Source organism: Rhinoraja longicauda, chromosome 1 (assembly GCF_053455715.1).
Source record: "Rhinoraja longicauda isolate Sanriku21f chromosome 1, sRhiLon1.1, whole genome shotgun sequence".
Taxonomy (NCBI): Eukaryota; Metazoa; Chordata; class Chondrichthyes; order Rajiformes; family Arhynchobatidae; genus Rhinoraja; species Rhinoraja longicauda.
The window spans coordinates 30,839,841-30,854,043 of record NC_135953.1 but is presented as its reverse complement, the minus strand read 5'-3'; the positions used below and the strand labels follow the sequence as shown (position 1 = coordinate 30,854,043).

The 14,203-nt window shown below is 44.9% G+C and overlaps 1 protein-coding gene across 1 annotated transcript in view; it reads left to right on the top strand.

Moving 5' to 3' along the window:
* The window catches only part of LOC144608742 (A disintegrin and metalloproteinase with thrombospondin motifs 12-like), a 417,538-nt gene that overhangs the window by 79,695 nt on the left and 323,640 nt on the right, over positions 1–14,203 (top strand). The window lies entirely within an intron of this gene.

Sequence of the window (14,203 nt, the reverse complement as noted above, 5' to 3'; positions counted from 1 at the left end):
GAAACTGGGTCGAAGCCTCTTTTATTCAATAATTGCAGTGGTGGCTTTTAAGTCAACAGAACAGATTGGAACAAGTCAAGGTTTAATATCTGATTGCCGGGTGTGTTCATCTCCATTTCGAGACATGCAGTGTGGAAACAGGCTCAGCAGCCCAACTTGCCCACACCGCCCAACTTGTCCCATCTACATCAGTCCCACCTGCCTGTGTTTGCCCCATATCCCTCTAACCCTATCCTGTCCATGTACCTTTCTAAATGTTTCTTAAAAGTTGCAATAATACCTCTCCCGACTACCCCCTCCGGCAGCTCGTTCGACATACCCACGAACCTTTGTGTTTAAAAAAAAGTTACCCCTCAGGTTCCTATTAAATCAATTCCCCCTCACCTTAACCCTCTGTCTCCTGGTTCTCAATTTCCCCTCCTCTGGACAAGAGACTCCATGCATTTACCTGGCTTCTCCTGCTGATCTCTGCCATATCTCACAGTTTGCAGCACATTTCATTTCATAATGAAATTATGAAAACTCCAAAGTCAATGAGACATAACCTGATCTACTTTTCCACAGGGCATCTAGACTGTGCAGGGCTCCTCAATGTATAGATATTCAGACTCACTTGTGGTCTTACAGTGATTTCGCTGCCAACCTATGATTTGGAACACTGAGCTGTAACTTCAGGAGGTCACTAGGTTCCTGTGCACACAAATAATGCATTGTTCGTGTTTGAGGAGTCCAGGTTTAGGTTTATTGTTGCCACATGTACTGATGACCAGTGGAAGCTGTTTAGCGTGCTATCCAATCGGATCAGATAATATATATAAATACAATCAAGTCAAACTCAACTACCAAAGGGGAAGACACAGATTACAGAATGTAGTTCTCAGCATTGTAGTTCAATGTCCGCAGTGTGGTAGAGATGAATCGGACTGCACCCTAGCTTATGGAAAGGCTGTTCAGAAACCTGATAACAGAAGAATGCAAGATGCAAGAATGGGAGATGCAGCGAGACCTGGGTGTCGTGGTACACCAGTCATTGAAAGTAGGCATGCAGGTGCAGCAGGCAGTGAAGAAGCGAATGGTATGTTAGCATTCATAGCAAGAGGATTTGAGTATAGGAGCAGGGAGGTTCTGCTGCAGTTGTACAGGGCCTTGGTGAGACCGCACCTGGAGTATTGTGTACAGTTTTGGTCTCCTAATCTGAGAAAAGACATTCTAGCCTTAGAGGGAGTACAGAGAAGGTTCACCAGATTGATCCCTGGGATGGCAGGACTTTCATATGAAGAAAGACTGGATAGACTAGGCTTATACTTGCTGGAATTTAGAAGACTGAGGGGGGATCTTATAGAAACATATAAAATTCTTAATGGGTTGGAGAGGCTAGATGCGGGAAGATTGTTCCCGATGTTGGGGAAGTCCAGAACAAGGGGTCACAGCTTAAGGATAAGGGGGAAGTCTTTTAGGACCGAGATGAGAAAACATTTCTTCACACAGAGAGTGGTGAGTCTGTGGAATTCTCTGCCACAGAAGGTAGTTGAGGCCAGTTCATTGGCTATATTTAAGAGGGAGTTAGATGTGGCCCTTGTGGCTAAAGGGATCAGGGGGTATGGAGAGAAGGCAGGTACAGGTTACTGAGCTGGATGATCAGCCATGATCATATTGAATGGCGGTGCAGGCTCGAAGGGCCAAATGGCCTAATCCTGCACCTATTTTCTATGTTTCTATGTTTCTAAGAAGCTATTTCCTGCGTCAGGTGGTGTTCACTTTCAAGCTTCTGTACCTTCTACGCGACAGGAGCAGGTAGAAGAAGTCATGACCAGGAGGGGATAAGTTTTTGATTATGTGGACTGTTTTTCTGAGGCAGCATGAAGATGAAGTGTAGATGTAGTCAATGGTGGGATGTCTGGTCTGTGTGATGCACTGTGTGATGCACTAGGCTAAATGCAGTTCAAAGAAAAGCAGCGAGCGATTATGTGGTAAAGTCTGTGGTTCCTCCCCTCTCATTGACATTCTGTGGAATGGATTTCAGAGATGGCCTTCCATGCTTTGATGAAGCCATTTAATCTGTTGCTTGTCCAACTGACCAGGGATGAATTTCTAGGATGAATTATCTTCAAAGCCTGCACACAGTGGCTAGTTTATTCTCAGATGTGTGACGATTCAATCATTCCTCTGTTAATCACATTGCCGTAAGTGATCGAGAAAGTTTTATGAACTTAAATTGTATGTAACTATCCTCCGATGACTCCAATATTGGAGGCTTCCGTAAAAGGCTTAGGAAGTTTGTCATGTCCCCAAAAACTCTCACCAACCTACGGATGCGCCATGGAAAGCATTTTATCAGGATGCATCAGGGCGGCACGGTAGCGCAGCGGTAGAGTTGCTGCTTTACAGCGAATGCAGCGCCGGAGACACAGGTTCGATCCTGACTACGGGTGCTGCACTGTAAGGAGTTTGTACGTTCTCCCCGTGACCTGCGTGGGTTTTCTCCGAGATCTTCGGTTTCCTCCCACACTCCAAAGACGTACAGGTATGTAGGTTAATTGGCTGGGTAAATGTAAAAATTGTCCCTAGTGGGTGTAGGATAGTGTTAATGTACGGGGATCACTGGGCGGCACGGACTTGGAGGGCCGAAAAGGCCTGTTTCCGGCTGTAGATATATGATATGATCACAGCATGGTTTGGGAACTGCCCCATCCAAGACCACAAGAAATTGCAGAGAATTGTGGAAACAGCTCAGACCACCACACAGATCAACCTCCATTTTCACATTGCCTCGGCAAAGCCACCAACATAATCAAGGACGAGTCTCATCCCGGTCACTCCCTCTTCTTCCCTCTTCTATCAGGCAAGAGGTACCAAAGTGTGAAAATGCACACCACCAGATTCGGGGATAGTTTTTCCCAGCTGTTATCAGTCAATTGAATCATCCTATCAAGAACTAGAGAGCGATCATCAGCTACTATCTACCTCACTGGAGACCCTCAGACTATCTTTAATCAGACTTTATTGGACTTTACCTTGCACTAAACATTATTCCCGTTGTCATGTATCTGTACATTATGGACGGTTCGATTGTAATCATGTATAATCATTCCGCTGACTGGTTAGCATGCAGCGAATCTCTTGCCTAGAGTAGGGGAATCGAGGACCAGAGGACATAGGTTCAAGGTGAGGGGGAAAAGATTTAATAGGAATTTGAGGGGTAACTTTTTCCACACAAAGGGTGGTGGGTGTATGGAACAAGCTGCCAGAGGAGGTAGTTGAGGCTGGGACTGTCCCAACGTTTAAGAAACAGTTGGATAGGTACTTGAATAGGACAAGTTTGGAGGGATATGGACCAAGCGCAGGCAGGTGGGACTAGTGTAGCTGGGACATGTTGGCCAGTGTGGGTAAGTTGGGCTGAAGGGCCTGTTTCCACACTGTATCACTCTATGACTTTACGAAAGCTTTCCACTGTACCTTGTCACACATGACAATAAACTAAACTGAACTAAAGGTGTTATCCTTCATTTATCGTGAGAAATATATGTGATATCAATCAACAGTTTTGCATCTTCCACTCTTTAAATTAGCTCTTTTTTCTGAATAAGTTGGCTATACTGTTCGGTCAACATTTGGGCCGTCTCAGTTTTGCTGCCGTCATTGTTACTGAATCAAAGCTCCAATTGCTGCTGAATTGCTGTTGAAGGCTGATAAATCCCCAGGGCCTGATGGTCTGCATCCCAGAGTACTTAAGGAGGTGGCTCTAGAAATAGTGGAAGCATTGGAGATCATTTTTCAATGTTCTATAGATTCAGGATCAGTTCCTGTGGATTGGAGGATAGCAAATGTTATCCCACTTTTTAAGAAAGGAGGGAGAGAGAAAACGGGTAATTATAGACCAGTTAGTCTGACATCAGTGGTGGGGAAGATGCTGGAGTCGATTATAAAAGACGAAATTGCTGAGCATTTGGATAGCAGTGACAGGATCATTCCGAGTCAGCATGGATTTACGAAGGGGAAATCATGCTTGACAAATCTACTGGAATTTTTTGAGGATGTAACTAGGAAAATTGACAAGGGAGAGTCAGTGGATGTGGTGTACCTCGACTTTCAGAAAGCCTTCGACAAGGTCCCACATAGGAGATTAGTGGGCAAAATTAGGGCACATGGTATTGGGGGTAGGGTACTGACATGGATAGAAAATTGGTTGACAGACAGAAAGCAAAGAGTGGGGATAAATGGGTCCCTTTCGGAATGGCAGGCAGTGACCAGTGGGGTACCGCAAGGTTCGGTGCTGGGACCCCAGCTATTTACGATGTACATTAATGACTTAGACGAAGGGATTAAAAGTACCATTAGCAAATTTGCAGATGATACTAAGTTGGGGGGTAGTGTGAATTGTGAGGAAGATGCAATAAGGCTGCAGGGTGACTTGGACAGGTTGTGTGAGTGGGCGGATACATGGCAGATGCAGTTTAATGTAGATAAGTGTGAGGTTATTCACTTTGGAAGTAAGAATAGAAAGGCAGATTATTATCTGAATGGTGTCAAGTTAGGAGGAGGGGGAGTTCAACGAGATCTGGGTGTCCTAGTGCATCAGTCAATGAAAGGAAGCATGCAGGTACAGCAGGCAGTGAAGAAAGCCAATGGAATGTTGGCCTTCGTAACAAGAGGAGTTGAGTATAGGAGCAAAGAGGTCCTTCTACAGTTGTACCGGGCCCTGGTGAGACCGCACCTGGAGTACTGTGTGCAGTTTTGGTCTCCAAATTTGAGGAAGGATATTCTTGCTATGGAGGGCGTGCAGCGTAGGTTCACTAGGTTAATTCCCGGAATGGCGGGGCTGTCGTATGTTGAAAGGCTGGAGCGATTGGGCTTGTATACACTGGAATTTAGAAGGATGAGGGGGGATCTTATTGAAACATATAAGATAATTAGGGGATTGGACACATTAGAGGCAGATAACATGTTCCCAATGTTGGGGGAGTCCAGAACAAGGGGCCACAGTTTAAGAATAAGGGGTAGGCCATTTAGAACGGAGATGAGGAAGAACTTTTTCAGTCAGAGGGTGGTGAAGGTGTGGAATTCTCTGCCTCAGAAGGCAGTGGAGGCCAGTTCGTTGGATGCTTTCAAGAGAGAGCTGGATAGAGCTCTTAAGGATAGCGGAGTGAGGGGGTATGGGGAGAAGGCAGGAACGGGGTACTGATTGAGAGTGATCAGCCATGATCGCATTGAATGGCGGTGCTGGCTCGAAGGGCTGAATGGCCTACTCCTGCACCTATTGTCTATTGTCTATTGTCTATTGTCTATTGAATTGTTGTTTTAATGCTAAATAACAACATGATGCAATTTCAAGACCGTCGTGCTTGGTAGAGGTTTTTTTTAGAGTTATCAACTTGGATTACGTTTCCGAGAAGTAAATTGCATCTTTAATTCAGTCTGTGATCTGAAATTGGCAGTGTTAGCAGTCAAGTTAACAAATAAAAAATTTAGAAAGGATTTAAAAAACAGTTGGGTTGATTAAAAAAACAAATTGCTTAAATCTTCACATCAAATGAGCAACATCAAATAGAGAAATGGCAAATCCTACATCCTCAAAGCCAGCAGCATGGGCAATTCCTTGCGTGAGGTTTGATTCCATTGTGTACAGTACCTGTAATGCCGTGACTGTTCTCTTCAACCATGTTACATAATTCACGTTAGAATCAAAGCCCTTTGCAATTCCCAAATGCAGGAAACTTTAGACTGAATTTGCAATGACTCATGCTGGAGCACAACAGGCTATGCAGTACTTTACCAATGAGTGCTGGGAGACCATTTGATAATCGCAGTTTAAAGCAAATCCTGTGCACAATCAAAATTTACATAGTAACGTCTAGCAGGCATTCTCACTGTGATAATGAATTCATCCTCCCTAATCCCACTATTTTTGATCAGTTCTAGTCCATGTGGCAAGCAATATAAACCAAATAAGGAAATCTTCATGTGTTTATCAATGCACGTTGCAGAAATCATTGCAGTGAAAACACTGCCATGTTCAGAGGCTGCTTGTTTTTATTTGCTCTTTTTACATAGATACATAGACAATAGGAGCAGGAGTGGGCCATTCAGCCCTTTGAGCCAGCACCGCCATTCAATGTGATCATGGCTGATCATCTATAATCCGTACCCCGTTCCTGCCTTCTCCCCATATCCCTTGATTCTGCTAGCCCAGGAGCTCTATCTAACTCTCTTTTAAATGCATTCAGTGAATCAGCCTCCAGTGCCTTCTGAGGCAGGGAATTCCACAAATTCACAACTCTCTGTGAAAAGGGTTTTCCTCATCTCTGTTCTAATTGGCCAACCCCTTATTCTTAAACTGTGGCCCCTGGTTCTGGACTCTCCCAACATCGGGAACATGTTTCCTGCATCTAGCATGTCCAATCCCTTTATAATTTTTTATGTTTCTATAAGATCCCCTCTCATCCTTCTAAATTCCAGTGATTACAAGCCCAGTCGCTCCATTCTGTCATCATATGACAGTCCCGCCATCCCGGGAATTAACCTCGTGAACCTACGCTGCACTCCCTCAATAGCAAGAAATAGATCAAGTGGACCCATTGGGTTCAAACCTCTTCTGCATTGGTGCAGCACCCCCTCCTCCCCTTCACCCCTTCCCCTCACCCCTCCTCCATCCCTTTCACCCCTCTCTCCCCTCTCCCACCCACCCACTCCCCCATCCCCTTCACCCCTTCCCCATCCTTCCCCCTCCCTACCGCTCCCCAGCCCCCTCCCTACCCCTCCCCTCCCTCACCCCTCGGCCCAACCGTGGAGCAGCTGCCGGGTGGGGAGTGCCCCGGGAAGCATCTCCTGCAGTTCGGCTGCAATCTGCGGCAGGGAACGGTGGCGACGGCATGGACCCATTGCCGGGCGGGGAGCATCTCCCAGGGCCGTGGGTGGGCGAGAGTGGCCAGGGAGAAGGCACTGACCTTGGCCTGATTTCTCCTGCTGCGATCGGCGGGGAGCGGCGGGGACGGCCATCTTGTTGGACCCTCTACTGCCGCCTCTGTGGTGCACTGCACCATGGGAGGAAGGTCGGGCACGGGGCACGCCGGGACGGGCGCTGGTCCTCCCGCTGGACCTCCCGGGGGCAGGGGGGGTGGAGCGCATTTATTAAAGTTTATTAGGTAAATTGTTTTAAAAAAGTAACAAAAGAGGGTAGTGGAATCAAGGGATATGGGGAGAAGGCAGGCACGGATTATTGATTGGGGACGATCAGCCATGATCACAATGAATGGCAGAGCTGGCTCGAAGGGCCGAATGGCCTCTTCCTGCACCTATTATCTATGTTTCTATGTTTTTATTCACACCACAGGTGAATTGTGAGTAGGGTGGACGTAAATGTGTTGCGCTGTCCTGCACCGTTTTGGCTGTGTACAAGAATGGTACATGCAGAAACATATACACAAAAACAAACCGAGAGTTTTAGTAATTAGTATTAATAATAATAATAATAATAATAATAATAGATTATAGATATAGATACAGATATAGATATAGATATAGATCTAGATGTAGATAGATGCCCTTCTTCAAATTAGGAGCCCAAAACTGCAAACAATAGTCCAGGTGTGGTCTCACCAGGGCCCTGTACAACTGCAGCAGGACCCCTTTGCTCCTATATTCAACTCCTCTAGTTATGAAGGCCAACATGCCATTAGCTTTATAGGAGCAAAGAGGTCCTTCTACAGTTGTACCGGGCCCTGGTGAGACCGCACCTGGAGTACTGTGTGCAGTTTTGGTCTCCAAATTTGAGGAAGGATATTCTTGCTATTGAGGGCGTGCAGCGTAGGTTCACTAGGTTAATTCCCGGAATGGCGGGACTGTCGTATGTTGAAAGGCTGGAGCAATTAGGCTTGTATACACTGGAATTTAGAAGGATGAGGGGGGATCTTATTGAAACATATAAGATAATTAGGGGATTGGACACATTAGAGGCAGGAAACATGTTCCCAATGTTGGGGGAGTCCAGAACAAGGGGCCACAGTTTAAGAATAAGGGGTAGGCCATTTAGAACGGAGATGAGGAAGAACTTTTTCAGTCAGAGAGTGGTGAAGGTGTGGAATTCTCTGCCTCAGAGGGCAGTGGAGGCCAGTTCGTTGGATGCTTTCAAGAGAGAGCTGGATAGAACTCTTAAGGATAGCGGAGTGAGGGGGTATGGGGAGAAGGCAGGAACGGGGTACTGATTGAGAGTGATCAGCCATGATCACATTGAATGGCGGTGCTGGCTCGAAGGGCTGAATGGCCTACTCCTGCACCTATTGTCTATTGTCAATTGTCTTTCTTCAATGCCTGTTGTAACTGCAACTTATGATTGTAATCTGCAATATGATGGTACTTTAATAGCAGACTTCATCATTTAAATTCCTTTACACACAATGGCATGTCTAAATGCTTATCTTATCAAAGATTGAGGTGTTTAGATAAGAGAGGATCTTGAAACAAGTTCTCATCAGTGCAGTCATAAATCAGAGAAGCATTATGAAGTGATGCTGTTCTTCAGATCTGATTTTAAATCATGACTAAAAAAGACACAAAGTGCTGGAGTAACTCAGCAGGCCAGGCTACAACTCTGGAGGACATAGATAGAAAGCATTTTGGGTCAGGGCCCTTTTTTAGACTGATTGTGAGAGTGGGGAGAGAACGAATGCTGGAAGAGGGGCTGGACAAAAGGGGGGGGGGGTGGGGTGGCGGGTGTTGATGGTTAGACAGAGAAGAAAAGACAGCTAGAGAAAGGAATGTAGGTGGAAGGGGAGGGGAAGACATAGTTGCAAGTCCAGGTGGGCCTCAGGAGTGGGAGGGAAAGGGGGGGGGGGGGCATGTGTGGGAAGAATAGTGATGTTACCTTCAATTTTAGGTAATGTGAATATGAATGTTCATATTGTTGGGTTATAAGCTACCCAAGCAGAATATGAGGGGCTGTACATCAAGTTTGTGTGTGGTTTTACTCTGGCAATGGAGGAGGCCCAGCACCAAAAGGTTGGTATGGGAATGGGAAAAGTTGTTAAAATGGTTAGGAACCAGGAGATCTAGTAGGCCTTGGCAGACCGAGTATAAGTGTGCAGCAAAACAGTGGCCGAGTCTATGCTTGGTCTTGCCAGTGTATAGGAGGCATCATTGGGAACACTGGGTACAGTAGATGAGGTTAGACCATAATTAATTAGGTGGATGACAAAGATCTTATGATATTTTCCCAAGCACATGAAGGTGTCTTGCCTTTGTGGGCGATATTCTTCCTACTACCAAAAATAAACACATTAATTGGTCTTTGGTATCATTAGGGATGGAGAAAATTTTGAGACCCATTTTCTTGAAGTATTTAATAAAATCATTGCAGTTTGTCAACAGAAATGTTGCTGACACCAATAATGCCACATTAGCCAAAGGAATTAAATCAGAAAATTCTGGAAATACACAGGCCACCTCTGTGGGCATCATGATGGTGCAGAGGTAGAGTTGCTGCCTTAAAGTGCCAGAGACCCAGGTTCGATCCCGACTACGGGTGCTCTGTGCACAGAGGTTGTACATTCTCCCCGTGACTGCATGGGATTTCTCCAAGACCTTTGGTTTCCTCCAACTCTCCAAAGACAAACTGGTTTGAAGGTTAATTGGCTTGGTATAAATATAAATTGTCCCTAGTGTGTGTAGGATAGTGTTAATGTAGGGTTGTGTCTCTGTTTGGGTAAAACTAAGTGACCATGGGGATAAGCTTTAAACAAGGTCATCTGGTCTACGATTGAATGGGAGGTTAGATAATGAAAACATAGGCAAAATAACGGAAGAGTTACAAAATGCAGAACAGGAAATATGTCATGTCATAAGGAATAGGAGTAGAATTTGGCCATTTGGCCCATCAAATCTACTCCACCATTCAATCATGGCTGATCTATCTCTCCCTCCTAACCTCATTCTTTTGCCTTCTCCCCATAACCTCTGACATCTGCCTGGTGGACAGTGGAATATGAGTTGTTGTTCCTCTGCTTAGGTCTACACGATCTCCCGGTTGCTCAACACTTAAACTCCCCCTCCCATTTCCACACTGACCTTTCTGTCCTGGGTCGCCTCCACTGTCAGAGTGAGACCCAGTGCAAATTGGAGGAACAACACCTCACATTTTGCTTGGGCAGCTTACAACCCAGCAGTATGACTTTTGATTTCTCTAACTTCAAGTAACCCTTGCTTTCCCTCTCTCTCTGTCCTTCCCCCACCCATGTTCTCCGACTAGTTCCATTGTCCTCCTGATTAAATATTACTGATTGTCTGATTCGTTGTCACCTTTGTCACATTGTACAATTCTATATTTCCTTGATCATTGTTCTGTTCCCTTTGATCTGCGTTTTCACACCTTACCCTTCCATATCTCCTTCATCCCGACTCTCAGTCTGAAGAAGAGTCTCGACCCAAAACATCATCCATTCCTTTTCTCCAGAGATGCTGCCTGTTCCGCTGAGTTACTCCATCCTTTACTGTCTATCTTTGACACGAGTAGATAGAGTGATAAAGAAAGTGTGTGGTATGTTTGCTTTCATTGACCAGGGTATTGAGTATATTTGTCGGAAGACACGTTGTCACTTTATAGGATGTTACTCAAGCCATATTTGGCTTATTGTATCCAGTTCTGCCAATCCCATTACAGGAAGGCTTTGCAAAGTGTGCAGAAGACGTTTATCGGAATTCTACCAGGATTCTACCAGTGGCTATAAGGAACATCAGGGCAAACTTGGATTGTTTTCTTTGGAACCTTAGAGGTTGAGGGGAGATTTGATAGAAGCATATGAAATTATGGGAGGCATAGATGGGGCAGACAGTAGGAACCTTTTCCCCCAGGGTGGAACTGTCAAAGACAAGAGGGCATAGCTTTAAGGTGAGCAGGGCAAAGTTTAATGGAGACTAGACCGAGTAGACCCGTTGGGCCCAAACTTCTCCTGCAGTGGTGCAGCACCCTCTCCTCCCCCCCCCCCCACCTCTACACTCTCCCCCTCCGCCCCACTCCATCCCCCTCAACCCCCCCTATCCTCCATCCTCCCCTCCCTCCACCCCCTCCCTCTACCCCCCTCCCCCTCCTCCCCCCCTCCACCCCCTCCCTCTACCCCCTTCCCATCCTCCCCCCTTCCCATCCTCCCCCTCCCTCCAACCCCTCCCTCCCTAGGAGATAGATTTAAACTTTTTTTTTAAACTTAAAAACTTTAAAAATACAACACCAATTTCAATGAAACGTCTTCCATTAGCACCAAAGGGACGACGGTGAGTAAGGTGGACCTAAAATTGTCGCGCTATCGTGTACCGTTTTGGCTGTAGTTCAGGAACAAACAAACAAGCAAATGAGAAATTTAGTATATAGTTAGATGTGCAGGGCAAGTTTTTTACACAGACAATGGTGTGTGCCTGGAACGAGCTGCCAAGGGTTGTGGTGGAAGCAGATACCATTGTACCTTTAAGGGCCTTTTTAGAAAGACACATGGAACTGGAAAGAAAGGAAATATGTGAATCTTGTGAGCTGAAGGACCTGTTCCTGTGCTGTATTGTTCTATGTTCTATATTCTCCATTCTCCATTGTATCCAGTGCTTCCTAAGGAGCTCTCGACTCTGATTGCAAAATAATCATTTGATGAGATATAAAGCCTGCTTTTTTATTTTATTCAAGAGCCATTCTAACACACGAGCAGTTTTTTTCTCATGGCACTTGTCATTTAAATCTTGCCTCCTGATATGTAATGTAGTTGCCCATCGTGGCACAATTAAAACAACCCAATTTTGTCTCATATATTATACTGCAGTAAATTCTTGTATAGAAATCTCAACGTCAATTGCTGAATTGATACTGAGCACACAGTATCTTTTTATTTCTCATGTCTGATCTTTTAACTTGGCACTACTTTCCTGCACTAACTCCATATCCCTCGATTCCATAGTTATCTGCATATCTATTCTTTTTTTTTTAGTATGCTCGGTGATTGAATTGAATAAATTTTATTAGCCAAGTGTGTATACATACAAGGAATTTGCTGCTTCCCCAGTGATTGCCTTGATTCCCCAGTGCCCTCTTAGGCTGTGAATTGCAAAGATTCACTGCTCCTTGGTTGAAGAAATTTCATTTAATATCAATGGCTGATCCTTAATCTTGATATTGTGGCCCCTTTTCATCATTATACCAGCTAAGGGATGCAAGGCCCTTGCATTTGTGCTGTCAAGCCACGTAAGAATTTTCTATGATTCAATCAGATAATCTCATTCTTCTTAATTCAACAGAGCTCTGATCTACTGTGCTTAACATCCTGTATCACAAATTTGCCATCCCAGGAATCAATCATGTGAATCTTTGCTCTACGTCCTGAATTACAACCACGTCCTTACTCTGGAAGGAAGGCCAGACTTGTACATTATACTCCAGATACCACCAGGGTGTGGTGCTGGTCCTTAAGGAGGATCTAGTGTCATCCACTACAATCATTCCTCTCTTTTAAAATCTCTTTTCCAATTGTAAATCTATCAAGATCTCTGACTTTAGTGTTTTTCCTCTGCACTATGTGTGTACTTAGATAGAATCATAGAGTGATACACTGTGGAAACAGGCCCTTCGGCCCAACTTGCCCACACGGGTCAGCAACGTCCCAGCTACACTAGTCCCATATGCTTGCGCTTGGTCAATATCCCTCCAAACCTGTCCAATCCATTTACCTGTCTAACTGTCTCTTTAAACGATGGGATAGTCCCAGCCTCAAATACCTCCTCTGGCAGCTTGTTCCATCCACCACCCTTTGATTGAGAAAGTTACCCTTCGGATTCCTATTAAATCTTTTCACCTTGGACCTATGTCCTCTGGTACTTGATTCCCCTACTCTGTGCAAGAGGCTCTGTGCATCTACCTGATCTATTCCTCACATGATTTTGTACACTTGTGTAATTACTTGTTTGTACTCAACCAAAGGTTTTCACTGTATCTTGGCACACGTGACAATAATGAAACAATACCAATATCAGGTATATTCTCATCAGGACACTGTGATATTAGGCTTTTGCACAAATCCTCTTCCAATGCAGACCATTTGTCTTCCTAATAGCTTCTTGTACTTACAGGATGACTTTCAATGATGTACACAAATGCTTCTGAACATAGAACATAGAACAGTACAGCACAGGAACACGCCCTTTGGCCCCTAATGTCTGTGCCAAACATAAGTCCAAATTAAACTTCTCTGTCTGAACGTAATTCATATCCCCTGCATATCCGTGCACCTATCTAAAAACCTCTCAAATGCCACTATCAAATCTGCCTCCACCACTATCCCTGACAATGTGTTCCAGGCAACCATTACTATCTGTGTAAAATAATACCTGCCCCACATATCTCCTTTAAACTTCGCCTCTCTTAACTTTAAGCTATGCCCTCCTGCACTAAACATTATCCCCTTTATCCTGTATCTGTACTCTGTGGACAGCTTGATTATCTTTTCGCTGACTGGATAGCATGCAACAATTGGTCCTGGCAGCTTTTAGAGTGCCACTTAAGAGACTTGATTGGCTCGGTTTCAATTTTCCAGTGAAATTGGTATTTTCTTTCCGTGAAATACAGGCAAGAGAAGTGTGGAATAAATCCTGACATGTTTGCTGACAATTTAGCCGCAGGGCATCAAGGCTGAGCTGAAAGCTAAGCCAGATGTTTTCCCTATCTAATGTTAAAACTTACATCAGGAATCAGAGTTTTTTCAGACTGTCAGATCAATCATGTCCCAAATATTGATCAGCCAGCTGTGCATTTACAGTTAATACACATAAACCGACCTCCCTTCCGTTGACTCCACTCATACCTCACGCTGCCTCGGCATGGCCAGCAGCAATATCAAGGACAAGTCGCATCCTGGCCACTCCCTCTTCTCCCCTCTCCCATCGGTCAAAAGGTATAGAAGGGTGAAAAAGCACACCTCCAGATTCAGGGACTGTTTCTTCCCAACTGTTATCAGACAATCAAACCTTCCTATCATAACTAGAGAGCAGTCCTGAACTACTATCCACCTCATTTGGAGAACGTTGGACTATCCTTGATCGGATTTTCCTGGCTTTACCTGGCACTAAACAAAATTCCCTTATCATATATCTGTACACTGTGAATGGCTCGATTGTAATCATGTATTGTCTTCCGCTGACTGGTTAGCACGCAACAAAAGCTTTTCACTGTACCCCAGTACAC